Source organism: Aphelocoma coerulescens, chromosome 7, assembly GCF_041296385.1.
Source record: "Aphelocoma coerulescens isolate FSJ_1873_10779 chromosome 7, UR_Acoe_1.0, whole genome shotgun sequence".
Taxonomy (NCBI): domain Eukaryota; kingdom Metazoa; phylum Chordata; class Aves; order Passeriformes; family Corvidae; genus Aphelocoma; species Aphelocoma coerulescens.
The window spans coordinates 36,681,593-36,706,946 of NC_091021.1; the positions used below are offsets into that span (position 1 = coordinate 36,681,593).

Sequence of the window (25,354 nt, forward strand, 5' to 3'; positions counted from 1 at the left end):
GGTGGTTTAATCCGTTCCTCTGCCGGGTTTATGAAGAAAGACTTTGTCTGCTGAATTGCATTTGTTGCCCTCATCTGCTTTCCCTTATCGAATATGTGCTACTCACCTAAACTGCCTATTTATTTATTTATTTATTTATTTATTTATTTATCTACTTTGCCTTCCCCTGGCTTTCTTTTGCAGAGGTTCTCTGGCTGCTCTTTGTGTGCCGAGGATGTGGCTCCGGGAGGGGAGAGGCAGCACCCGCTCCCGCTGTGCTCGCATCAGCCCGCGGTGCCCCTCGCCCAAGGTGGGTCACGCAGTTGTCTTCTTGCATTTGGCAGGATATCCTGTCCACCAGCAACACAGATGTCAAGGGGGACAATGTCCGGGTTATCGAGGCAAGATCTTTGCCTCCCCCCCCCCCCCCCCCCCCCCCACCTGATCAGATTTTCTAGATAAATGTACACTGTAAACAGACTTAAAAAGCTTAGTGGGGTTGAGAGTGTCTTGTGCAGCATGGAGGAAATCGATAAAGTTAGGCCATGCTAAATAACTGCTCCTTAAATGCATTTAATTACTTTGGAAGGCTGTTAATTTACCTATAAACATGAGAATCCTGGACAGGATAAAAAGAGCTACGCAACACACAAAGGAAGATGCTTCTTAAATGGGGTGTATTTCTTTTCCACAAACAATTAGTTAACCCTACAGTTTAAAAATTCAAAGCAGAAAGAAAGAGTTTGCCATTTCTAAACCAAAAATTGAGATAAGCCCCCCAACAAAATGCCCCGGCTTTCAAATACCTGCCCCCAGACCCTCTTAAGCACTGTGCTCTTCACAGGGAATACAGGGCTGAATATCAGCTGTAGTTTCCTGAATATTGTCACTTCCTAGCAAAGAGCCTGCTAAGACACTTTTAAAAAAAATTGAATATATTCCTTATTAAATAGATAATTGACAGAAGGTCAGAAAAGGCCGTTTCAGCACAGTCCCCCTAATACCAAAGTTTACCGCCGGCTGCACACTGCCTGCACGTTATGGCTTAATTGCAGATTTTTTGAAAAGACAAAAATATGTTCATATCTGAGGAATTATGTCTTGCAGCCTACTAAATATGCTAATGCAGTACTAAGCAGGGATAAAGTTCTTGCCATACCATACCACCCAACAGTTGCGTGGGACACGCTGCCAAGTTATTGTTAATTGTAAAGCGCATGCAGGCTTTGCAATCCATCTTAATTGTCATACTTACTCCAGGTTTGGTGATAAGGCTAGATGGGCTGTTTTAAAGTGACAATGTTGACAAGGGGAAAGGGTGTGGGCCCAGGCTTGCGGTTCTGGAGGGGTTATGCGCTCTGACCTGCCGTAGGTTGATATGGACAGTCTGCAAGGGGATTTTAGTTGTCATGGGGTCCCCAGGCAGTTGAATAGAGTGACTGTCTGTCCTGCTTTTTCCTGTTAGGATCCTGACACGTGGAGCATTGATGAACTCAGCATAACGTTGAATAGGAGCTTTTTGGCAGCTGAGACACAAGGGCTAAGCTGCAGGTCAGAGATAACACTAGTGCAGATCTCCTCATGCACACAGTTAGTAGCATGCTTTCTTCCCTCCTGAGTGCAGGAAATAGCTCATGTTAAATACGTTCACTTTTCAGTTTTCCTTTCTTCTAAAATGCAGCTTGACAGATTGGGCTTTTCAGCTTCCCCCCCCTCCTTATTTTTATTTTTTTTTTTCCACCACCTCTGCTTTCTACCTCAGAAATACTCTTCAGGAAGCAGGAGTTAATCTTGGTGAGGAAACGATAAGGTGATACTTGATTTTTCAGGGGAAAGCAGAAGGATATGACTGCCCGGTAACTGCACAGAAATTTGCAGGGACGCCTTTTTTTAGGGCTTCCCTTTGCTTTTTCCTTTCTCCTCCTTAGAGCGGAGGACGGGCAGGTCTGGCTGGAGGTAGGCAAGGGGTTTAAATAGCATCGGGGGCAGGAAGGAAGTGCTGGGAAGGTACATCGATAAAAGCCGCTTCCCCGCGCTTCTCTATCAGCTCTCTGGATCAGGTGAATCGGGTCGTTCCTTTCCCAACTTTGATGCATCCTGGCTGGCACAGAAATGTGTCTTTGAAGTTGTTTTATATTCGGCCAAGTTTTTTTACGTGGTTCCCAAAGAAAGAGGGCGAGCATTGTCTCCACTAAATGATGTCAGGCCAGCATCCTGTGTACCGAGACAATGTTGAAGCCTCTATCTGCTCTTGGCACTGCTCTTGAGGCTGCCTGGGCTGTTTGAAGTGTTTGTGTCAGCAGGGCCTGAACCTGATGGAGATTTGGGGAGGGAGATCACTCTTAAAGTGCCCTTTGCCTGTATGTGCACACACGTGTGGCCTGTTGGGCGGGTAGCGAGCCTGAGATCACCCAACTCATCTTGCTGGGCATGAGCTTGATGCTGCCCGGAGCCAGAATCCTCCCCAAAGCAAGTGGAGCTGTGCACATTTGCACTGGGCTTTGAGGTGGAGCAGGACCTCTCTGTGGGAAGAGCCTCGCTGGTGGTGGGGGGTTCTCCTCCCAGCAAGGTTGTGGTGAGCAGGAGCAGGGCAGAGCCAGGATGAGACCCTATTGTGCAGGCCTGTCCGCATTAGCGGATTCCTGTGCCTGTGTTTAGACTTTCCACGACTAATTGGGCCTCTGCAGCGAACCGTTTGCAGCCAAGGGGCCAAGGCTATTGTTTGTTCCTGTGGCTATCACTGAGAGCCACGCAGACAGGGAGAAGTATAGACATAAATACCGCCTTTGTTACACTCTGGATGCTCCTTTTGCTATCCCGAACGATTTCATGCTCGCTCTTGGGTGACTTCAGTAGCTTTTCCAGTAGATGCACTTTTTTCACTTTCTTGGAGAGGTGGGAAGTGGCTGGAAAAAGCATGGCAGAACCCGTTTGCATTAAGTAGCCTTGCAGGATAGTGCTGTTCCCTGTTTTCCTCTTTCTGTGTAAGCAGAGGGTCTGTGGCCACAGCCAGCACCACTCAGAGCTTGGGGAACACTTCCCAGCTGCCACCGTGGGGTTGCACGTTTTTCCTGGGAAAAAAGTACTGGGAGCTCTGTGCATTTTCTTTGCTAAGCTGTGAATTCATTATGAAATTTATAGGATGAGATCTATGACTCTGCTAATACTTCCACACAGCAGTTTGGCCTTTTCATTCCAGAGAGGGTTGGAGAGGAGCTAAGAAGATCTGGCTTTTGTTTTCAACTCTTCTACAACTTCCTGTATGACCTTGGGCAAGTTGCTTAATCAAGCTGTCTCCAGCTTTCCTTTGTAGTAATGCTGCTTGCAAATGTTAGAAGAGTCGTGAATATGCGAGGCTGATTTGGTAGGTGATGTTCAGGTACTAATTTGACACCTTGCAGAGGAAAGCAGCCCTGTGAAATAAGACAACCGAAGTCTCTGTGTCTCACCTTGGCTTCACATGCAGGATTCAATGAAACATCAACAGCAGCAAGATGCTGGCTGGTGTGAATAAGGGTTAGTTGCACATAGTGCCAACACTGGGCATGAATTTTGCTCTCAAATAGAATGGAATAAATTATGGAGAATTATCTAAATGAAGGTGAGAGAGCATGTGTAGTGACAGCATGCGAGAAATATGAAGATAGGACCTGAAGATGAGGACAGAGAGGCATCAGGGATACAGGTAGGGTTAGGCTGAATGTTGGGGTTGTTCAGCCTGGAGGAGAGAATGCTCTGGGGAGACCTTAGAGCCCCTTCCAGTGCCTAAAGAGGCTCCAAGAGACCTGGAGAGGGACTTTGGACAAGGACCTTGAGTGACAGGACAAGGGCAATGGCTCCAAACTGACAGAGAGCAGGTTTAGATTAGAGACCAGGAAGAAATTCTTTCCTGTGAGGGTGGTGAGGCCCTGGCACAGGTTGTCCAGAGAAGCTGGGGCTGGCCCTGGATCCCTGGAAGTGTCCAAGGTTGGATGCGGCTTGGGGCAACCAGGTCTAGTGGAAAGTGTCCCTGCTCATGGAAAGGTGTCCCTTGTAGGAACAGGCCTCTTCCTGGCCCTGTAGGCAAGGGAGATGGAAGCCTAAGCTCTACATCTCCCAGGGAAAGGGCAGCTTGTCCTAGGAGTGCAGCCCATACAGTGCAAAGCTAAGCTGTACTACAGTGACAGGAGTAGATGACTCTTGGTTGTGGGGGGGTGAGTGATTTTCTTAGAAGTGCTGGAATGTGCACACACAGAAACTAAAATGTGTGTGAGCTACAGAAAGCTCACACTGCCTTCATTAAAGCCATGGACATCTGAGTGCTTGAAGATCTGATAGGACTTGTTTTTTTAAAGTGGTAAAAGTATGTTATAAAAGCCTAGCATATCTAGGAGCTTGATCACAGCCTGGTTTATAGGGAGTGGTAATATCTTTATTAAGCCAACTGATATAGTTGGAGGGGGAAAAAACAGACAAGGCCTCTACAGGGCTCTTTACTGTAATTAAAATAGGCTGCTTATATCCAGTTAAATAATATGTAAACTCTTAAGGCCAAATGCTGCAGCTAGTTACTATTAGTGAGAAACTGTAAACTACAAAATCCCAAACCAGGAAGTCCCATGGAGATAAAAAAATATCTAAAGAGCAGTCAGAAATGTGCCCTATATTATTGATGCTTCAAGCGGTATTAAGTTGTGAAGGGCTGGAATGTAAACAGAGTTACAGATGTCTGATGCCGTAGGTTGAATTAGGGAAGCAGGAAATGCACTCCTTCACTTGGGATGTTTGGAAAAAACACCTTCTGCTTGGCTTTATCTGAAACAGTTAAAGGTTTGTTTAACCGACAAAATAATTCGGAGGAGAACACGCCAGGCAAAGTTGTTTCTTCTATTTATAGTGGCAAAAAAGTAGGAGCTGTGCAAACCAACAGAACATGGTCCCAGTTCACAGAGAGCTGCGTTTTAGAAATGACCTGATGAGAGAGGGTCACAGTAAGGGTAGGTTGTGTCACAATGGAAAAAACTACAGCTGTACACACATGTGGCTACTCGGGGTAGGCAAGGCTGATCTTAGAGAGACAGTTATTGTATGTATCTTTGTAATGTAAAGCTAATGACTATTTTCCTCCCTCGGGGTGAAGTGCAAAGGATCAGTTTTGTTTCTTAGAAGAGGGTGGGAGAACAGTCTCTATAAACCGCTCTGGTAATCCTGATACTTTATTTCCCAACCTTGAAAGCCTACAGCCTTATCTTATCTCCCTATGGTTGTTGTTACCCCAGCCAAACTGCTGATGGGCTGCTAACATCATTACATTTGCTCCTGATTTGCATAGGTTAAGCACAGAGCAGACATTGCCTATTGGATGTTCTGGTGCAGGCTCTGCTCCTCTTAAATCTGCCCCAAAGAGAGCAACCTGTTGCTTTGAAGGAGTGGGGTTTTCTTGACTGAAGTAGCATTTAAAAGCTCAGAACCCACCTTTGTGGGCCCAGGAGGAGGAGGAGCGAATTGTGGTGGTGCAGGAGTTGAGCTGTGTAGGGACAGGGACTCACAGGAGGTTCGTGTGCAGTAGTGGCTGATTTGTTCCTCAGAGGCAGAATTACCCTCATGAAGGCTGGAGAGGAGATATTTACAAGGACATGCAGTGATAGGACACGGGGAATGGCTTTAAAATGACAGAGGGCAGGTTTAGATTGGATATTAGGAAGAAATTTTTGACTGTGAGGGTGGTAAGGCCCTGGCACAGGGTGCCCAGAGAAGCTGTTGCTCTCCCTGTATCCCTGGAAGTGTCCAGGGCCAGGCTGGATGGGGCTTGGAGCACCCTGGGATAGTGGAAGGTGTCCCTGCCCATGGCAGGGGGTGGAATGAGATGATCTTTTAGGTCCCTTCCAACCCAAACCATTCTGGGATTCTATGGATGATGCTCTGGGACACAATAACCTCCTACTGCATTTATAATGAACAGTGGCTTGTGCTGGGGATTTCTGAGAATTTAAATTTCTCAGATCCTGCAAGTACTGTACTGGCTGCAGCATGGGACAGTGTGCTACAACAGACAGCCCTCACAAACCTGAAATAGTCTTTGTCCTTTTCATCGTGTTTGTTGTTGGTAAACTCATATAAATGGGAAGTGCCATTTCCTTCACATTGTTTGAAGTGTATTTGTTCAAGAAATAACTGAATAACTGTTTTCCGTTTTTAAAGCAGGAGATTTTTTTTCCCTAATGCCCTAATTCTAAATTAGTATTCTGGATATCTCGATGAGCCCAGAATAGTAGGGCAGCCAGGTTAGGATCCAGGCACTAAGGCATCCTAGGAGTTCACCTCTCTCCTAATAATTAACTTTTTATTAATTTTTTGGTTAGAAGTTTTTACTCTCATTTATTTCTTGCTTCCAGCTGAAGTGCTGAGTTAGGAGAAAAAAGGGGTTTCAGGTATCTGTTTTGGAACTATTTTTGTTTGGATGACACCTAGGTAACATCAGAGACACCTTTCCTGGGTGGGAGCTCTGAGGCAGAGCAGAATTACCGTGGCAACATGGGTTTCCTGAGTTTCCTTTTTGCACTCTCACTTTGAAAGAAAATACTTCATTTCTTCTGTGTGTGCAGTATGCTTTCTTCATTTTTTGCCTTCATTCCTCAGTTTTTGCTATTTCATAAGCCTGAAACAATAGCAGTGGCTCTACTGATGGTAAGGAAATAGGTGAGAGTGTGGAAGATCTTTATAATTAAATCATCCAACAAAAAACAAACAAAACAAAACAAAAAAAGCAAAAAAAAAAGCAAAAAAAAAAAGCATCGAATTTGTTTTTGTGAGCAGTGCTAGTTGCCTTGCCAGTCTGAAGCTGGCACTGTGGGTTTGCTGTAATCACTGAGCTGAGAAAAAGAGACACGGGGTTTGTTTGTTTGTTTGTCATCATGGAGTTGAGCAGGACTTAAGCACTTGAATGCACAACGCTTTTCTCTGCTGCCTCTCTGTGTTTCTGGATTCCGCATAAATTCCCCCCTTTTGATTCCTCCAATCTGTTTTCCTGACCCTCCTTAAGAATCAGGATTTATATATATCCCATGTGAATATCAGCTTGGAAAATGTGCCTTTTTGATTTTAAAAAGGAAGCGTGATAAAAATCAATTACACCTGTGGCTTTGAGTGCTTTGCTGGAGCGCTGTCTCCTAGGGAAGATGTGTGTGTGTGTTGCTTTGCTTTGGGGCCATCCAAGCATCTTTCTGGCCTGTTGATGGATCTGTAGCAGGATGGCACCTTAGGTTTGTTGTGGTGCAATGTGGCAGGTGGGCAAATGCCCAGGATCTGGATCCTGGACACGGTGCAATATGTAATAGCATAACATATAGACCTTCAGTTTCAACACAAAGTTGTTCAAAGGTTAGGAGGAGGAAAACACACATTTAAAAGGAAAAAATATTGTAATCAAACAAGATGACACAGAGCAATACCAAGGGAAAATAATTCCTTTCGTCTCCCAGTCCTGACTAGTGCACTTCATCACCAAGCCAATAATCCTCTCTCACTTGGAGAGCAGATTCCAAAGGCCTGTGCTGTGCAGTATTTTCAGTGTAGCTGGTGAAGATCAGTGAGAGCACAGAGCCTGCACCTCACTTTGGGAGCAGGGACCCTGCCTAGCTGGGCTGCTCTGCTGCCATGTGGAAGGTCACACCCCTCCTGTCACACACTGACTGCTCACCCCAGCCCTGGCTGTTAAGGCTGTGCCAGAGGCAAGGAAAGGGATGGAAAGACATGTGGTGGAAAGATGTTGCACTCTAGCATTCCTTGGCTTGCAGATGGCAAACTCCAGACTAGTACAGGCTAGCCAGAATGACCAAAGACTGTTCTTGCATCCTTTCAAAGCTGACCTTTAGGCACAGAGTTAGTGCTAATTGCTTGAACCCTGCTGAGGTCTGAGGAGGTAGGTACAGCACTGAGTATGAGTTATGGATCTCTGCTCTGCTCTTGGCTCTGCCACTTGCTCCTCGTGACTGCAAGTCACATCTTCAGTGTGACACTTTCTTTAGTTATCTCACACCTTTGGATCTTTAGTTTTAGTGGTGAATAACTAAAAGTGAGTGTGCCATTCATTTGAGTCAGTGAGCAGGCAAAGACTCATCGGTAAGGCAAGGGGCCATTTCCAAACTAAGGCATGAACATCATAGGATCATTAAGGCTGAAAGAGACCTCTAAGATCATTGAGCCTCTCAATTAACCCAGCACCACCGTGTTCACCACTAAGCCATATCCCCTTGCGCTACATCCACACACCTTTGGAACACTTCCAGGGATGGTGATTCCACCATTTCCCTGGGCAGCCTGTTCCAGTGCCTGACCAATCACTTTCTGGACCTCATGCTACTGCCCGTGATCCAGTCACAGCTGAGGGCTTTCCTGTGCCTTGCTTTCCAGCTGACTCTTCTGAGAGGAAGGCGAAAGTCTTGGGCTGTGTCACCTCCCTCAGCAGCAGAGATTGGCACGGCACATTGGCCATGCTGCTTTGTCATGGTCTGTGCCAGCTGTAATGATGAGGGTGGGCTGGGAGCCCCACTCACCGTGGCCTTTCCAAACTCTTGATGCTCTGGAGTTCAGGCTGTGTGGGAGTTTTGCCTGATCTGGTAGGTATGCAGTCAACATAATGTTCCAGTAAAGCTTACACACTTGAAACAAAACTGCTTTGTGCTGGAAACAGACGAGTTCAAGCAGTAGGGAGCCTCCAGCACTCTTGTACCACATATTTCTTATTTACAACCCTGGTGTTTTCTCTCCTTGTTAACTTGGACAGGGCTTGGAGCAACCTGGTGTAGTGCAACGTGTCCCTGCCCATGGCAGGGGCTGGGAAGGATCTTTAAGGTCCCTTCCAACCCTTTCTGGGATTCTGTGATTCCATGAACTTGAGCTTCTCACCTACAGCACACCATGCAGAGACTGTCACCAGGTTTCCCTTGCCTGGCACTGACTGAGGTGCTGGTTAGACCACACAGTTCCTTAGGATGATACAGACAGTCTGGTCTCCGGAGAAACTCTCCAGAACTACCCACCTAGCTTGACTCTATGCCTTGACACATCTGTGAGTCAGCACAGTGGTGATACATCCAGCCAGATGCTTCCCAAGAAGAGTTGTCCCGACCCAGAGGTTTTGGTAGTCATCTCTGACATAGACCTTAGCCAGCTTTCTGTAGGGCAGTCCCGTGGAGGTTGCGAATGAGCCAGGATGAAGCACTTGCTTTTACACTGGCTCCTTCACTGCTAATGCTTATTGTGTCTGGGATGTCTCAGGCCATGGTGATTTCATGCTGTCATTTCCATAGTCAGACAGTGTTTGCATGTGAGCACGCTGCCCCTCCAACTGTTTGCAAGGATGTGGGTGTCTGGTGTTCCCTCTATCAGCCCCTTGCACCTTAGGTTCGCAGCCAAGCCAGTCATCCTTATTAATAGAAGGCTGGATTTCTGTGGTGAGACGTTGAGGTTGGTGTCACAGGGTGCAGCTCAGCGATAAGGGCATGCATCTGGTGCCTTGGAGGACTGGCTGTGAAAGCTCCAACCAAGCCCAGCCTGGACATGTAGAAATGTCCCTGCAGAACTCACCCTTCCAGGCTCCTCCCAGGTCAAGGGCTGCATCTGGCTCAAGAGGGCAGGTTGGTGTGGAAGGCTCTCAGTGCTGCAGCTGTCCAGGGTTGGCCAGGAGCAAGGGAAGGTGGGCACACATCTTAAGGTGCACGAGTCTCCTTTTAACCACCCAACAGTGTCCTGGCCAGCCCCACTAGCTCCTGCCAGCTCTGGAGATAAGCCCACAGCAGGTCAGACCCAGGGATCATCGTGCCCCGTCTCTGGCCACAGTAAACTGCAAATGCCTGGGGAGATGCAGAGGAGCAGGGGATGCAGATTATGACTTTTCCCAGTCCGTGTTTGGTGTGGTGTCAGCCCTACAGCCTCGAAGTGTCCTTGCAGCCATTTAGCAGAGATGTCTCCAAGGAGCAGACAAGGGTCAGTCTTGTGCTGTCCTTGTGTTTTGTTCTTCAGATGGACTGAAGTATTTGAGTTTAATGTTTCATGACGCTGGTGGGGAAAGAGAGGGAAGAAAACTCCACAACCAACCCTACAGAACAGTTCCTGTGTCAGGACTGTCTCTAACCAGTGCAGGAGGAATCATCATTGCTGGACCACTTATTATCTTGTTTTCAGAGGCCTTTCTAAAATTACCCATAAGCATAAATAATTGTATCAACAATTGAAATTACTAACACACCATTAATAAATATGAATAATCTTATCAAAGGTTAAAATTATTAACAGTTGAGGGTTTTTTTGCTGTTGTTTTTCTTAGCTTTTTACCTCCCTCCTGGTTGCAGGGTGACCATCCCAGCCGGAAACCTCTGCTTTTAAAGAAGGGCTTGCTGAGGCAAAAGGAATGGGTTTCCTAAGCCACGGGATCAAAGCAAAACCTCCCAGCCCGGCCAGCACACAGGTTTCCTCCCTCTCCCAGGTTCCCAGCACGTGTCCAGGCTGGATGTCCAACTCAGCCACCCCCATGGATGCCATGAGTGCTCTCAGTTACTTCAGGATCACCTTTCTATTATTTTTTTTTTGTAATTTAAAAATAATTTGGTGGCTCTCCAGCTGAGTTATCTGCTGTTGCTGCAGAATATGCTGCGTGTCGGACTCCCACAGCCCAAAGCCTCTGTTTCCTTTCTGCCAGTACCTTGGTATCTGCCTTGCCCAGGAGCCTGCTGATGAAGATTTCCTGTTTGTTTTGAGTCACTGCTGGAGTGATAAATATACTTCGTCTCTCTCCTCCGAGAGGAAAGAAACCAGCTGCCCCGAACTAAAGGGAAAAATATGTCGAAATTCCACCAAAGGGCCTTGTTATCACGAGGCTTCCCTGGTAGGATGAAGCAGGGTAAGATGAGCTACGACAAAGGCGCGATTTCCTTATTCAAAATGTTCCCTTTCGCCTTTCATCATCTGCCTTCACTCCACAACTTTAAAACAGGTTAGGAATAAATAAATAAATTCAACCCCCCCCCCATAAACTTACACAGTGGAGTAATGCTTGGCTGGATAAACAAACAATTATACTTGTGGTTTCTTGATCTGACCACAAGCTTTAAATGCTGTATTTTTGCATGAACCTATAATGCTTCTGGATAAACAATTGTGTTTATATTGTCAGGGGTATCCAACGTGGTGTTGTGTAATTTCTATGTGTGATTACTGGGATATAGGATAAATTCCAAGAGAAAGGAAAGGAAGATTAGATTATTAAGTCATTTTTAATAAAAACAGCATAGTTTGGAATCGCTTATAGCTTAATTTGTAATTTTAAAAGAATGCAGTGCTGGCTTTTAAGTTTCTACAATTATCTTTTCATCTCTTTTTATGCTTTTCTTTACTAGAGATGGGGCCCAACCCAAAAACCCTTGGATCTAAACCCAAGATCCAGGTTCAGATCTGAGTTCAGAGCTCCAACCTCATTCCCAAAGAAGCAGAGTCAGGCCAGCAAGCTCCTGTTCAGGCTGCATTTGAATTTTGCAGCCCATGTTCAGGAGTGGTGGATTCTCAGGAGCCTTGTGGGGCAAGTGGTGGTGGCCTTGGGGTGCCTCCAGCCCTGCAGAGCACCGAGGTGGGGTGGCAGGGGTCACAAAAGTGCTGTAGGTCAGTGATGTAAAAAAATGCTCATTAAAAATATCTTGGGGGCAGCTTTGGTCTGGTCCAAACCTACCCAAGGCGAACACAACCTCTTGCCACAGCTTAGAGGAACGTGTGCATCCAAAGAGGATTTGGGGATTTTTTGGATGAAAATTTTTCTAAATGTACTGGTTTCGGCCTCATAAAAAAGACACAGGGCTAAGTTTTGCTTTTGATAGGTGTTTGAACTGCTGCTTATGGGGAAAAAGAAGTGGTTTTCCTCCAGTTTTTCTACAGTTTTTGCTATATTTCTCCTTTTTTTTCATGTAAATGCCTCAAGCATTGCCAAACAATATGTGCTTTTCTCTACTCACCAGCACGTTCCCACTCCAACAGGCTAACCCAGCTCTCCTTTATATCACTGAGTGAAATCACATGGAACAAAAATAATTATATTTAAGCAGTTTGAAGTGTACTTTTTTTCCCGTGGTTTACCTTTACCATCTCCTAGTAAAATATAATTTCTTCTTTCACAGCAGATGAAAAAAGACCATTATAACTTTAAAGCATGAGATTATAAAAGACTGCAGCTAGTTTAGCTCTCACAGTTAGAAGTTAATTCTAAGTCACTGGAATTGAAAACATCAGTTTGCAACATTTACTGGCTTGTTATAAAAATGTATTCCCCTGTGTTATGTTAAACATGAGAAACTACACCTCGGTGTGTCCATTATTTATATATTTATTCATATCTTGCTGCTTCTGATTCAGCTGTGTAACTATATGCAAAACAGATAATTACTGGGGAACAGAATAATTTGTATTTTGAGGGGAATAAATACCCTGAAGGATTTGCTTTTGGGGAAAGAACACACTGCAAAGAAATTACATAGATTTTTGAAACAGATATGAAAACAAAATGAAACAAACAAAACGAAAAGGTGAGGAAATATGGGCCCAGCAGCTTTGACACTAGCGTGTTTGTGGTGGGGGAAGAAATTTTCCTTTCTCAGCACCCAAATCCAGCTTGGAAAATTGAACGTGAGGCCCATTATTTGACATGGTTGTGTGTAAAACAGGGTTTAATGGCAGCTCTACCCAAATACCAGAATGATGCTGAGGGGCTGGCTGATCTTCATGGAGTGGTGAGATTGGAACCACCACATTCTTCTCACACAGTGGAAAAGTGCTGCTTAAGAAATACCTGCACCAAACTTGCCTCACACACAGCAATTATTTTAAGGCCAGTGCCATTTTCCTCTCTCTTTTCAGCCCATGGGGTCCCTCTTGTTCACTGCCCTGCGGTGTTGGCGGCAGGGAGCGGTCCTGTATGGGCTTCCACACAGGTAAGCACTACAGACCTCCCTCCTCCAGCTTTTTTCTCTGATTTAGCACTAGACAGTGGAAGGGAGATGCTGAAGACATTAATTTCAACATTTCCAGTAACAGAATTACTGCTGGAAACGTGGCTGAATAACAGCATCACTGCTCGTCTCCCTCTGATTTATTCAGCGCCAACTTTTGCCTGTTCCATTTCTGTTTGCAGGCATGCTGGTGGGAAATAAGAGTTTCCCAAACTTTCCTGCAGTAAGGGTTTTATACACAAGTCCATGCCAAAAATGGTTGTCTGGTCATCTTAAAACTGCTCAGACAGCTTTGAAACCTGGGTGGTGCAGAGGGATATGAAAGCTGCCCTGGGGAGCATCCAAAGGGTCCATCATCAAGGCCAAGGACAGGGCTTGGAGCAACGTGGTCTAATGGAAGGTGTCCCTGCCCATGGCAGGGAGTGGAATAATATGGGTTTTAAGGTCTTTTCCAATTAAAATCATGCTGGGATTTTATGATTCTGTGATTGTTCAACATCCTGATGCTGCCTCCGAGCATCTCCCGGCACCCGAATGAGCAGTTCATGTTTGGCTGTGGAAGGGAAACCTCTCACACACATGGGGTAAGTACACACTGCAGTTGGCTGTTTACCTCAGGTGTTTGGAAGGTCTTTTTGCTGTAGTTGTGTCCTGGTCTCTGGCACAGGCATCCCACAACACCTTGGAGAGGCTGCACCCTGGACATCGAGGAGTGAGGGGGGCAGAGTGACATGGCTCGGGCCACATGAGGAATCTGTGGCAGGATGTGGGGTGACCCCCAATTTTCAAATTCCTTGTCTAGAACAGGAAGATGGTTTCTGAGTTAGTCTGCCTCATGGGACTGTGCCTTTCCACCAAGAAAAAAAAGTTTAACATGAAGACACTCTGCAGACAAATATAGTCATGGGTAGCAGCACACGAAAAGCAGTTTAACACAGTGTTAAAGAAAATCAAAGTGAAAAATCTCGGTCTTAAAATTGCAGCCTTAACACTTCCACCAGGACTGATCATAAGTTTTTCTTTTCTTTTTTTTTTTCCTCTTTCCTTTTGGTGGAGAAGTTTTCGAAGGTATTTTTCAAACTTTCCAGTTTAGCAATGTGTTGGCTCAAATTGAAAAGAGAACTAGGCACTGGGTCACAGGCAGAATTAGGTTTGTGCTAGTGGTGGGGGCAGGTTGCTGACACAGCTACAATCAGACAAAACATTCAAAACTTCTGGCTTTGTACTTCTCAAATGCCTCTTTTAGAAAATCGCTTAAGTTGTTATTAACATCCACCACCCACCTTCCCTTTCTGGTCCTGACATTGTGTAATAATAGATAATGTTGACATATGTTCCCTGCTGGTCAGAAATACTATACTTCTGTGAAAGGTAACATTTTCAAGCAATGACAAAATGTATTTTACTTGGACAGAACATTAGTTATTGGACTAATCTCCCAATGTGGGATGTGGGGTAAAAGTTTTAACATTTTAGTTGTGGGAGAAAGTTTGTTGGGACAGTAAAAGCATCAGTATGGGGTGTATTTAGTTTTCTCCATTTCTAGAGGTACTGGCCTGGTATCAAACTCTTGCGTCCGTAGGAATTTAAAAGAAACATTTGCAGTATGTATGAGGAACAGCTGTCTGTGTACTCCCAGCAACTTTTCAAAATGACTATTTGGACATTTTTTTCCTTGGAAGGATTAGAGAATAAGGAGTGTGTGTGTGTGTGTGTGTGTGTGTGTGTCCCATGAGCTCCGAATAATTCTTTATTTTACTGGATCAATTTTGAAATATTGAGTAATTGCTAAAAGAGCTGCATTTTTGTTTCTATTTCCCACTAAACAAAGCTGTCTGAAAATAGAAAAAGAGGAAGAGACAGCAAAATCTTCCAAACAAATATGTTGTGAAAAAACTACTTCTGAAAGTAATCTAGGGTGAGATTCTATAAAAACCTGTCTGCTTTGCATGTTACCCAGCTCAGCACAAGACTACACAAGCCTGGGGAAATCGGGTTTTATTTTAGGTCTTGCATGGGTCTCTGTGCTGGGGAAGCTGGAGATCGGCTCCTTTATTGAATCTGGTCTTTTTACGTGCTACAACTGGATCCAGAAATAATCGCAGGGGGTCCTGTCATGTGGCAGATAAACATCTCTGGCAGTGGGCTCCCTAAGATTCTTTTTTTTTTTGTAGTGCTGATCAGAAATGTGGCTTTTGCTGCAAAATCAGGGAAGTTTTAGGGAACAGCCCTCTGTCCAGATCTGCCCGCCGCCTCCCAGGCTCTGACACACCAGTCTGCGGGGAGCAGGAGCTTTAACCTGCTCAGCCCGCGCCCCAAGCCGTGAGCCCTGGCCCTGGGGACATCCCGGGGCCTCCCAGCAAACCCTTCCCGTGTGGGAAGCAAGCTGCTGCCGTGTGGGTCTGGGATGGGGTCTCCCAAGGAGCAGGGCAGCCGGGAGCTCTCCCGCCAGCTCCCCATCCATCTTCCTTCACCCATCAGGAGCATCCTGTTTGTTTTCAAACTCTCCCTGCGTGTCTGTCGGGCTGCCTTGGGTTGGCTCTGTTCTCAGTTACACCCATTGATGTCAGTGGGGTTGCGTTGGTGGAATCAGGAGAAAAATTTGGCTCCTCGTCGTTTTATTCCCCCTCTCCTCTTTCCATTTTTTTATTTTTTGACACTGCTGAGGTTGAGCCCAGCCTGCTGCCTGGCTCGTCCCGGGCTCCTGCCGCCGCTGGGGTGAGAGCTTCTCCTCTGCAGCTCCTGCTGCTTGGCACGGCTTCGCTGCTTCGGATCCAATCTCGGCTCAAAACATATCTGTTCTGCTTTCTGCTTCCTCCCTCCCTCTCTGCTCGCTGTAAAGCATTTTATTATCCAGACTTTATGGAAGGCTCTGTACAAAATGAAGTTGTGAGGTTATTTGTTTTGGTGCAGCTGATCCAATAGCATAAGCTACTTCCCTCCTTTAATCTTCCCCTCTTTAGATAGCACATAGGCTTTTATGTCCATTAATTGTCAGAAATAAATGCTTCTTTAGCTATTACTTCCTGAAACAGAGCAGCGATCTCCCTTACACACAGCTGTTTATATTATGCATAGCACAGCCCTGTCATAAGAATACATCATAAGTTTTGTGAGACCTTGCCCTCGTGTTTAGAATAATTTCCAGTTTAATTTCCCTTTTTCCAAAGTATCCAGTGGGCTACTGAGCATCAATGCCTGCTGCCCCTCGGCTGACACAGTTCAGGAACAATCCCTGCAGAAGCCAGCAGGCATGAGAAGAAATGGAAGAGTGATAGCATATAGTGAGTAAGGTTAGTGGAGTTTCACGTTGCCGGTTTAGGACCTAATCATTATTAATTATTCACTTAATAGTAGAGACTTCATGTCCCAGCTGAGAGTAAGACCAAATGGTGCCATATGTAGTGCAAACACCTATTAAGTCATCGTCCCTTTATCAAACAATTTACGGTCTAAATAGACAAGACAGAGAAAAGATGGGAGATGAACAAAGAGGTGTCAGCACTGGAGACAGGAAATTGGAGGAACAGGGGCATTAGGGATAGGGAGGGAAATGAAGGCCAGAGTGTAATTTCTGGAGATAATCAGAGAAAGACCCACAACTGGGGTAAAAGCAGAGACCCACTCCTCTGGAAACCCACTGTGGCAGCTGAAAATGGTCCTGCTCGTCCCCACTGCCCGCAGGGCTCAGCAGGAAGGAGGAGGTGGTGGAGATGCTCGTTACCCACTGCCACCAACATAACCTGAGCTCCGTCACTGCTGACAGAGCACCCCCTGAACAACCCAGAGGGTATTTCTGAGCGGGGCCGGGGCATGTTCCCTGCAGCCTCTTCTGCGGGATGGTGACAAGGAGTGCACAAGGTTGGTGCTGCCATTCTAGGTAACACATCTGGGATGAGACATCCCCTTAGCCTTAGGGGCTGCTTCTCTCCTGGTACCTTTCCCAGGCCCCTTGCCGTGTGAGCACCACCAGCCCACGCTCTCACACTCACATCTACTGACTCCTACTTACACAATTTACTTTGCACCACCTTACAAATCACCTCTGGATTTGGCCCCCAGTTCAGTTCACCTCTAACAAACAGACCAATGTGCTTGCCTACAAATGGTCTGACTGCTCGGGTTTGTCCCTTTGAGGGGGCTGCTTTGATTTGTGTCTGTTTTTAAGCTCAGCTCTGTGCAGCAGCAAAGAGCTGACAACTTTCTAAAGTTTCTTAAATCCTCAGAATGCTCTACAAATGGTAACTCTCTGGCAACAAAGTATTTAGGACACTTTGCTTATGTCTTCATGAATAACTTTCAGAAAGGGTTGTGACATACTTGTACCATTATTTTGTATGGCAATTGAAGAAAAAAAAAATCTTGGAAGGAGGTTTGTTTTTATTTTTCTTCTTCTGACCACTCTGTTTGGAAGAACTGCCAAGTTTGACTCTAAACTTGCAAGTACAGTAACTTTTTTTTCTTTGAAACTTGGGTCTATAATGTCTGAAGCAGCTTTTTGGTTGAAAGCAATTGTTACGTTCCTGACTCTTGTGATCAATCGAAATCAATTTCATACAGAAGGTTAACAGAGAAGGTCCAAACAAATGAATCCATGTGCATTTATCTGACAGTATTTCATATACAAATAACGAAAGCAGTACATTATCAATTCTCCGTAGTAAGAAGTATTCTTCATGTTTTTGTAAAAAGTACTTAAGAGCTGACTTTGAAGAAAGACTTTGAAAACTTGCCAAACCTTCTTTGTATTTTGAAAGTCCACATCAAGAACGTAGTAAATAGTCATTGAGCTTAGGAAAAAGGAAACTATTAGCATTGTTTTCTTTGAAAGATAAAAAGAAAAATGCAGTGCAAAACTTCATAATCTCTGAAATGTGTATTTGTTATTTGAATCAATTTAAAACAATTGTCACTATTAAGTTCATGTTAGCCTGCCTACTGAACTGTATAAAATGGTTCTGTATCTGCTGGTTTCATGTATATGGGTTCCCCCCTTTCCTCATCTCCTTCTAGTTTTATAGGCTTAAGCATTTCCATTTAACTGCAGAGTTAGAATTTATATGAAGGCTCTGCTTAAAGAAACCAACTTCAGCTCCCCAACCCTCCTCAGGATTTTTAAACCAATTTTCATTCCTCTAATGTAAAAAAGGATATTTATCCTTGATTTCTATAAAGCAATATTTCCTCAGCTTTTCCCTTTCTGGGGCCCCACTGCCATCGTGCAGCAGTTCTTTGTAATGTGTTCAGATTAAATATCCTCTTTTATTTTTTGTTTTTGTTTTTATTTTCAGAAGTAAATAGCTCCTGAGCCAGGCTTTCTCTTATTGTTAGTGTGATTTGGTGCAGCATCATTTTAAAATTGCTGCTTGTCACCAGGAAACATGAGACCAGGTGGTTTCCATAGGCTGAAATAAAAGTAGAGGATCATGTCAGAGCAAGCTTAACCACGTATGGGGATGGGAGTATGTGCAGACCCACACAATATTCCACCTTTGAACAGGTACATCACACGCTTGCACCAAACCCGAGAACCTTGGTATTATTTAATGATGTGTAATCAAGGAGCCAACTTGCCTTTTACCACCACTAATGCAGGTTGTACTTATGCATATATTAATTGCAAAGCCATTAAGCTGTCCCAAGTGTGAGGTAGTGCTATGAGGAAATGCCTGTTCACTTCATCTTTAGTAAGTTCAGTACACGTTGGGCTGAAAGGGGATCTAAGCCATGTGTAACCTGTGAGAAACAGAAGTGGAAGTTGGTACACGGAGAAACATATGTGTGCCACGTAGAGATGGGAGATTTCCCCCTGTTTGCCATAGAAGTGGCTGTAGGTTATAAAAGAGACACAGCAGAGACCTTGCAGGGCTGTGTGGGCATATTGGGGTGTTTGGTGGACAGCTACAAACGCTGACCTTTTAAGAGGGATCGTGTCTTTATATAGAAAACGTATATTTGTGGATGAGATAAAGGTAGGATTACAGTAAGGATTTTTTTTTGGCAGGAGTTTCCGTGATTGTATTTCTTAAGAAGATAGTTGATGGATTAAACGATCATCTGAGATTTTCAGAGTTTGTAAAGACTTTCAGATTTACCAATTCATCATCTCTTGTCTCCATCTAATTATTACAAATCTGTTGCCTCTAAATATTTGTTGCTGCTGGATATTGACTCATGTCCTGCCCTAGCTTTGTTCAAAGTATCTATCCCATTTTACAATAAACAATCAAGAAAACATAAAATAGATTAAACTGTGATAAATGCCAAATGCAGGAAAATATCCTACTGAAAAGTATGAGAATTCTTCATGCTTCTCTGCCTGCATTTTTTTTCATTGATAAAATGAATCTATTCACATTCACTTCTCTTATGAGTTTTTTTTTTGGTAACAAACAGTCTAAGCCTGGACCTGCTGATGGCTTGTTCATGTCCTCTCTCCTTGCAGGGAGATGATGACTGAAATTTGGGAGGAGGCTTTGTTCTGGTCCTGCACAGGACACCCCAAATAATCCCACCCAATGCAATGGAGAGCATTATTGAAAGGTAGGAGAGAAATTTTAGAGGTTTTATTTGTCTAATGACCAGCATCAAGCAGCAGATGAAGACGAATGTCACATTTATCTTTGTGCCTAGAAGAGCAATACAAATGACTATTCAGCATTTCAGTTATTATTTTTTTTCCTTCATGCTCAAAGGGTCTTTTTTAAGAGCCTTTCCCATGCTCTCATTTAGATTGTGACTCTAGGATTTATTTGATAGCTGATTAAATGCTTTGTGTTTTGTTGGTATGGACTCAGTGATATTTAGCAAGCAGCATGTAGCTTAAAAGACAAAGATTTTGAATTTTCTGGATATTTGACTGATTTCAATGAGGATAGGTCTTCATCACGAGTCTGTTAGTATTGCCATGGCTTCATGAGCTATATAGGAGCAGTTTGAATGTTCATACAAAGCAATAAAAGAAAAAATTACTCACTTTTTTTTTAGCAATGGTATTTGTCCATTTCTGCATTCCTGGAAAAAAAAAAAGTCTATAAGTAGCTCTTTTAAGAATGACTTTTGGTCTAGTTGTTATTTAGTGATAACATCAAATGCTTTTTATTTTTCCAAAATGCAAAATTAATTCTGCATGATTCTACCAGTACTATTCCTGCAATGAAGCAGAATCTCATCAAGCCAAACTTTTTGGTCAGGAAGATTAAAGGAGAAGGCAGAGGGACAAACTCTCCTGTGAGTGTTGAGTTAGATGATCCATTGACCTCAAAGAAATTGGGATTTACACTAGTGTAATCAAACGCAGAACTCCTCACATGGATTTTCTATAGATTTTTGTTAATTCTTAAAACATGGAATGATAATATTCCTCCTGTTCCTAAGGATTCTCTATCTACAATCCCCGTGGCAGTTGTGTTACACTGGATTGAGGAGGTGTGGCTTGCATTGCCCATGTGGAAGTCCTAGGATAACTGCAGCTGGAATGAGCAGAGACATGCTCATTAATACATAAACTACTGTAACTATGCCTTGTGCTTCCTAGAAATTTCCTGCCTGCATCTTTAAGGAGAAACCCAAGTTATTCAGCAAAAATATCTTTGTCAGTGCTTTGCTTTGGTTTGCAGTTGCAAAAATGTGCTTTTTCAAAATTCAGTGTATCAGTGCAGAAGAAACCTGTTGGGGCTTTGTGTCTTTGGAAAAAAGGGGTTGTGTCTAAGTCATTGGTGGGGTGTCACTGCACGGTGCATCCGGCCACCGTCCTGGGCATCCACCAAATTTTGGGATGAGACCATCTTGCTGCCGGCCCCCACCCTACCCCGCAGCCTCTGGGACATTCCTACAGCCGCTTTCCAGAGAAATCCCACGCCGGCAGGGTGACTCACATCAGAAGACATTCCAGAAAGAAGAATAATTATGCCGTTGCTGGAATTGATGTAATGGTGTTTTTCAGGATGCTTTAATAGACATGAGTGATGTTTTGGCAGGCAATCGAAATAACCCTGGATATCTGATTGCATTACTGACTGCTACCAAGGACATCTCTGGGGAAAGGGACATTACTTAAGGTACTTTCTCCGTATTTTTAACTTGCTGGAGCTAAGTTTTAGCGTAGTATAGGGCTCTTTTTCAGAAGACAGACATATTGGAGAGCTTAACCAAGACATATAACAAACCAAACTCTAAACATATACAGATTCCAAGAGACAGGCCTGTGTAAACAACATCATAATTCCCTGGGTTATGTGCTGTTTAAAATAACATTCAGCTATGCATTCACCTCAAAAGATTGCCACTTAACGGCGTTGTTTCTTTTTGTAATCTTTATTGTTTAGGTTTATTATGGCTCTCATTTTTTCCCCCTTTAGAAAACATAAACAATTCCCTTGTTTGCCCCGCGAGCGGGATCCCTGTGTCCTGGCAGCGCCTCCTCTGCGCCATGGCCGGCCGAAAAGATAACAGCTAAGGACTCTGTTGAGCCTTCTCCCAGAAGTAAGTTTATTCTCCCTGCTTGTATGTGTTTTACTACCATGTTCCTGAGGATGGTGTTTCTTGTTATTAATGATTACTACCAAGTGTTTAAACACATCGGTCGGAATCCTCTTGTTTAACACCCACGCGGTACCGCCGAGGCCTTCATTTAGGCCATATATTAAAAAATGACAATAAAAGAAGCCCTGCACGCTGATGTCCCCGGGTTGTTTTGCAGAGCCCTGTCGTTTAGCTGCTCTCTGCAGGTAAATAGGTCTTTTTCTTGGTCTGGCACGTTGATAAGCCTTCACACTTGGCTGGGCTCGAGGTGCGTTTGTGCAAAGGCAGATTGTTTTAGTTAACATAATCAGTGAACTCACTGTTCTACCTGGATGTCTGGGAGAATTGCCAAGAGATTTCCCAACATTTCAATCAGAGGCAGGGGCTATAAAGCTGTCAGTTTTCTTGTAGGCCAATTTGCCTTTGCCATGGTTCTAACGTTGTCCTCATTTATAAAGAAATCAGCCCAGGCCTTTTCGGGTAATATTTTATGCTGGTTTCAATTTGAAGAAGAATGATTTCTTCTTCTTTCTTCTTCCTTTTCTTTTTTTACTTTTTATTGTAGAGATGCATTTTTAAAAGCCATTTCCTGACATAGGGAAATGCCCCACTTTAAGATTCTGATACAATAGTAATTAAAAAAGGGATTAAATAATTAATTAATACTCCATTTTTGTTCCCAGCAGTGGAGCCAAGCTCCTTTCACATATTGTACCAGCCTCAAGTAAATCTGTTCTTAAACAAAGAAATGAAGCTACTTAGGTCAAATGTTCAGAGTGATCTTGGTCTGCCTACTAATTAGAATCAGAGATATGTTAAACTACCTGAAAATAATTCACTTTCACAGGGAAAAAAAGTATACCTACAAGTTTATGGTTTGCAGGTCATTGTCATCTACCCTACTTCCACCTACCGCAATAAATTCCCATGAAATATCTACTACTGAGTACTGAACTTGGGGATTTCTTTTTCCCAAGCCTTCAGTATTTACCACCTTGTGCCAGATTATGTCATGTAACCTTCAACAGTGCTGTGACTTTTTTTAGTGGATGGGATGCATGGAGCAGGGGACCACATCCGCTTGAAATTTCTTTGATGTTCCCCACAGGAAGTTTTTCAGGATTTGGCCAGTTGGATGTTTTTCAAGTATTTTGTCATGTTCAGGGCCTAGGACAACTGTTGGCTATTTTTGCAAGCTGATGATGAGAAAGGTGGACATGTTCATTCTGCTTTGCAATGCCTCCAGCTGCAGGGAGTGGTGGTGGCAGGGGTGATGCTGAGTGCACGGTCCTGTGTCAGCCTGCAGGACAGGTGCGTGGTGCCATCAAATGCATTTTGCAAGATCGTCCCCAGTAGGTCCATAATTTTGAAGTTTTGGGTTCCTGAGGGTCAGTGCATCAAGAACTTGATGCAATGAAGCAGGAGGATGGTCACCCTGGGAGATAAGAGAGATGGGGTAAGTTCAGGTTGAACATTGGGGTTGTTCAGTCTGGAGAAGTCTCCAGGGAGATCCTAAAGCACTTTCCAGTACCTAAAGGTGCTACAACTGAGTAGTAGAGCTGGAGAGGGACTCTTTACAAGGGCCTGGAGTAACAGAACAAGGGCCTGGAGTGACAGAACAAGGAGGAGTGTCTTCAGACTGAAAGAGAGGCGGTTTAGATGGGATATTAGGAAGAAATGCCTCCCTGTGAGGGTAGTGAAGCCCTGGCACAGGTCGCTCAGAGAAGCTGTGGCTGCCCCATCCCTGAAAGTGTTAAAGGCCAGGCTGGATGGGGCTCTGAGAATCCTGGTCTAATGGGAAACATCCCTGCCCATGGCAGGCAGACTTGGAATGAGATAGTCTTTAAGGTCCCTTCCAACCCAAACCATTCTGGGATTCTACAATCACCTGTCATGGGAGGATTTCGCTCCTACCAGGAGCATATCAAGGCCTGACAAATTCACCTGTCGGAGGCTTCACACAGCTGATTTATTTGCCAAGACAGGTGGAGAGCTGCCCAGGCTTATCTCTGAGCAAAGTGGAATGAGAAGAGGCACATTAAAGAAGTTCTGCCTCTGATTGCAAAGACAAGAGCGCGACTGTTACAGCGCCGCAAATTAGCAGACGGTTTTAAACCAGCTCCCAAGCACTGAAATTAAAAGCACTTAATACAGGAATCATATTCTCTAGCTAAGGCACAACGGGACTCTGGTGAATTTAGTTTATAATGCTTCCGTGTTGTAACAGAAATTTGTCTTTTTGAGGCAATCAGGGGAGCCGCATTACAGCAGGACTTGCAAAGATTCGTGTTGGCGTCTGGTGGTAGCAAATGCATTAACTCTTTCATGTGAAACTCCTCTGCCAGTGCCATGGTTCCTTCTGTGCTGAGTTCAGTGGACCTCTGAGAAATAGTGTTCAGTTCCAGGTGAATAGGAGATAGGTAACAAAATCTGCCACACGTTCATTTCTTGAAGAGAAAAAAGGATTTTATAATGGAATTCTGTGTTGGACTGTTTCCTCTTGGAGTAATTGCAAATTTAACAATTAAGCAAGTCAGCCTTTGGTGTTGTGGCTCAGCCACCAACCATATCCATGAACATTTAAATCAAGAATGCAATTTTTGGAGGATTATTATTGTCAAGAAGAAATAAAATTGTCCTATATTAATTAACATTTTCCTTATGCAAAGTGATATAGACATATAGGCGTAGAATCCCAGAATGGTTTGGGTTGGAATGGTCCTTAAAGATCCTTTCATTCCACTCCCTGTCATGGCCAGGGGCACCTTCCCCTATCCCAAGTTACTCCAAGCCCTGTCCAACCTGGCCTTGGACAGTTCCAGGGATCCAGAGGCAGCCACAGCTTCTCTGGGCAACTTGTGCCAGGGCCTCACTGCCCACACAGAGAAAAATTTCTTCCTAATATCCAATCTAAACCTATTATTTTTCAGTCTGAAGACACTCCCCCTTGTCCTGTCACTCCAAACTCTTGTAAGCAGTCTGTCTCCATCTTTCTTGTCAGGTCCCTCCAGGTACTGGAAGGCCACAATCAGGTCACCCCAAAACCTTCTCTTCTTCAGGCTGAAGAATCCCAATTCTCTCAGCCTTTCCTCACAGGAGAGACTGTCAGCCTTTTTTCCCTTTCTCTCAAACGCTGGCAAACACACCACAATACCCCGCATTGTAATGAGATAGCAGAGGAGCTGGCTGCCATGCTCATTACTGTTTCATTACTTGGTGATCAGGAGAGCTTTTTTCCATCAGTGCCTGATTTCTGTGTTATCAGGAAAAGGGCAAGATCTTTGATGTTTTGTAACATTCTTCAGCGCTACTAGAAAACTTGTTGTTTTCTTCCTTTTCAAGGATAAATCAGTGGTTTATAATTGATCTATAGCAGATCTTTCAGATTTAACCTAGGGTCATGTATAAAATATTAAATACAGCCATTATAGGGGCTATGCTTTTTTTAAAAAACTGTATGGGTGTTAGCCTTTACATCCTAGACAAACTCCAACTTGGGTAATTAATTTTTTTCCTACATTCATTTTCCATGCAATTTTAATTGGGTACAATATTTTTCACTTCCTGTACAAAGTAATAGTGCATTTTCCTGTTCTGTGAAAGAGTTAATACATGCTGAGCTGGAGGTTGCTGCACTTCAGTAGTAAGTGAATCTGCTACGTATGTTTGAAGAAACCAGCACAGAAAAATGCCAAATCCTCTTGAAATAAGGTACCAAATTTGTCAGATGTTTTGGCATGCTGTAAAAGTTTAAAATTACATTAGTGGCATCCAAGTTATCACACACATATCCTAAAAAGCAGATTTTTTGTAGTGTTCAAATATTCAGCATGCGGCTCATCAGATTGCGTTAACCACCACTACAAAAGGGAAAGGAATCA

The 25,354-nt window shown here is 44.1% G+C and overlaps 1 long non-coding RNA gene across 5 annotated transcripts in view; it reads left to right on the forward strand.

The window, feature by feature from the left end:
* LOC138113408 (uncharacterized) overlaps nucleotides 1–11,171 on the forward strand; it is a 28,829-nt gene extending 17,658 nt beyond the window's left edge. For all 5 annotated transcript variants that reach the window (XR_011152148.1, XR_011152147.1, XR_011152150.1 and 2 more), the window contains 2 exons: nucleotides 184–289; nucleotides 10,311–11,171. This is a non-coding gene — a long non-coding RNA (uncharacterized lncRNA). The remainder of the gene's footprint in view (nucleotides 1–183; nucleotides 290–10,310) is intronic.
* The last annotated feature ends 14,183 nt before the right edge of the window (nucleotides 11,172–25,354 follow it).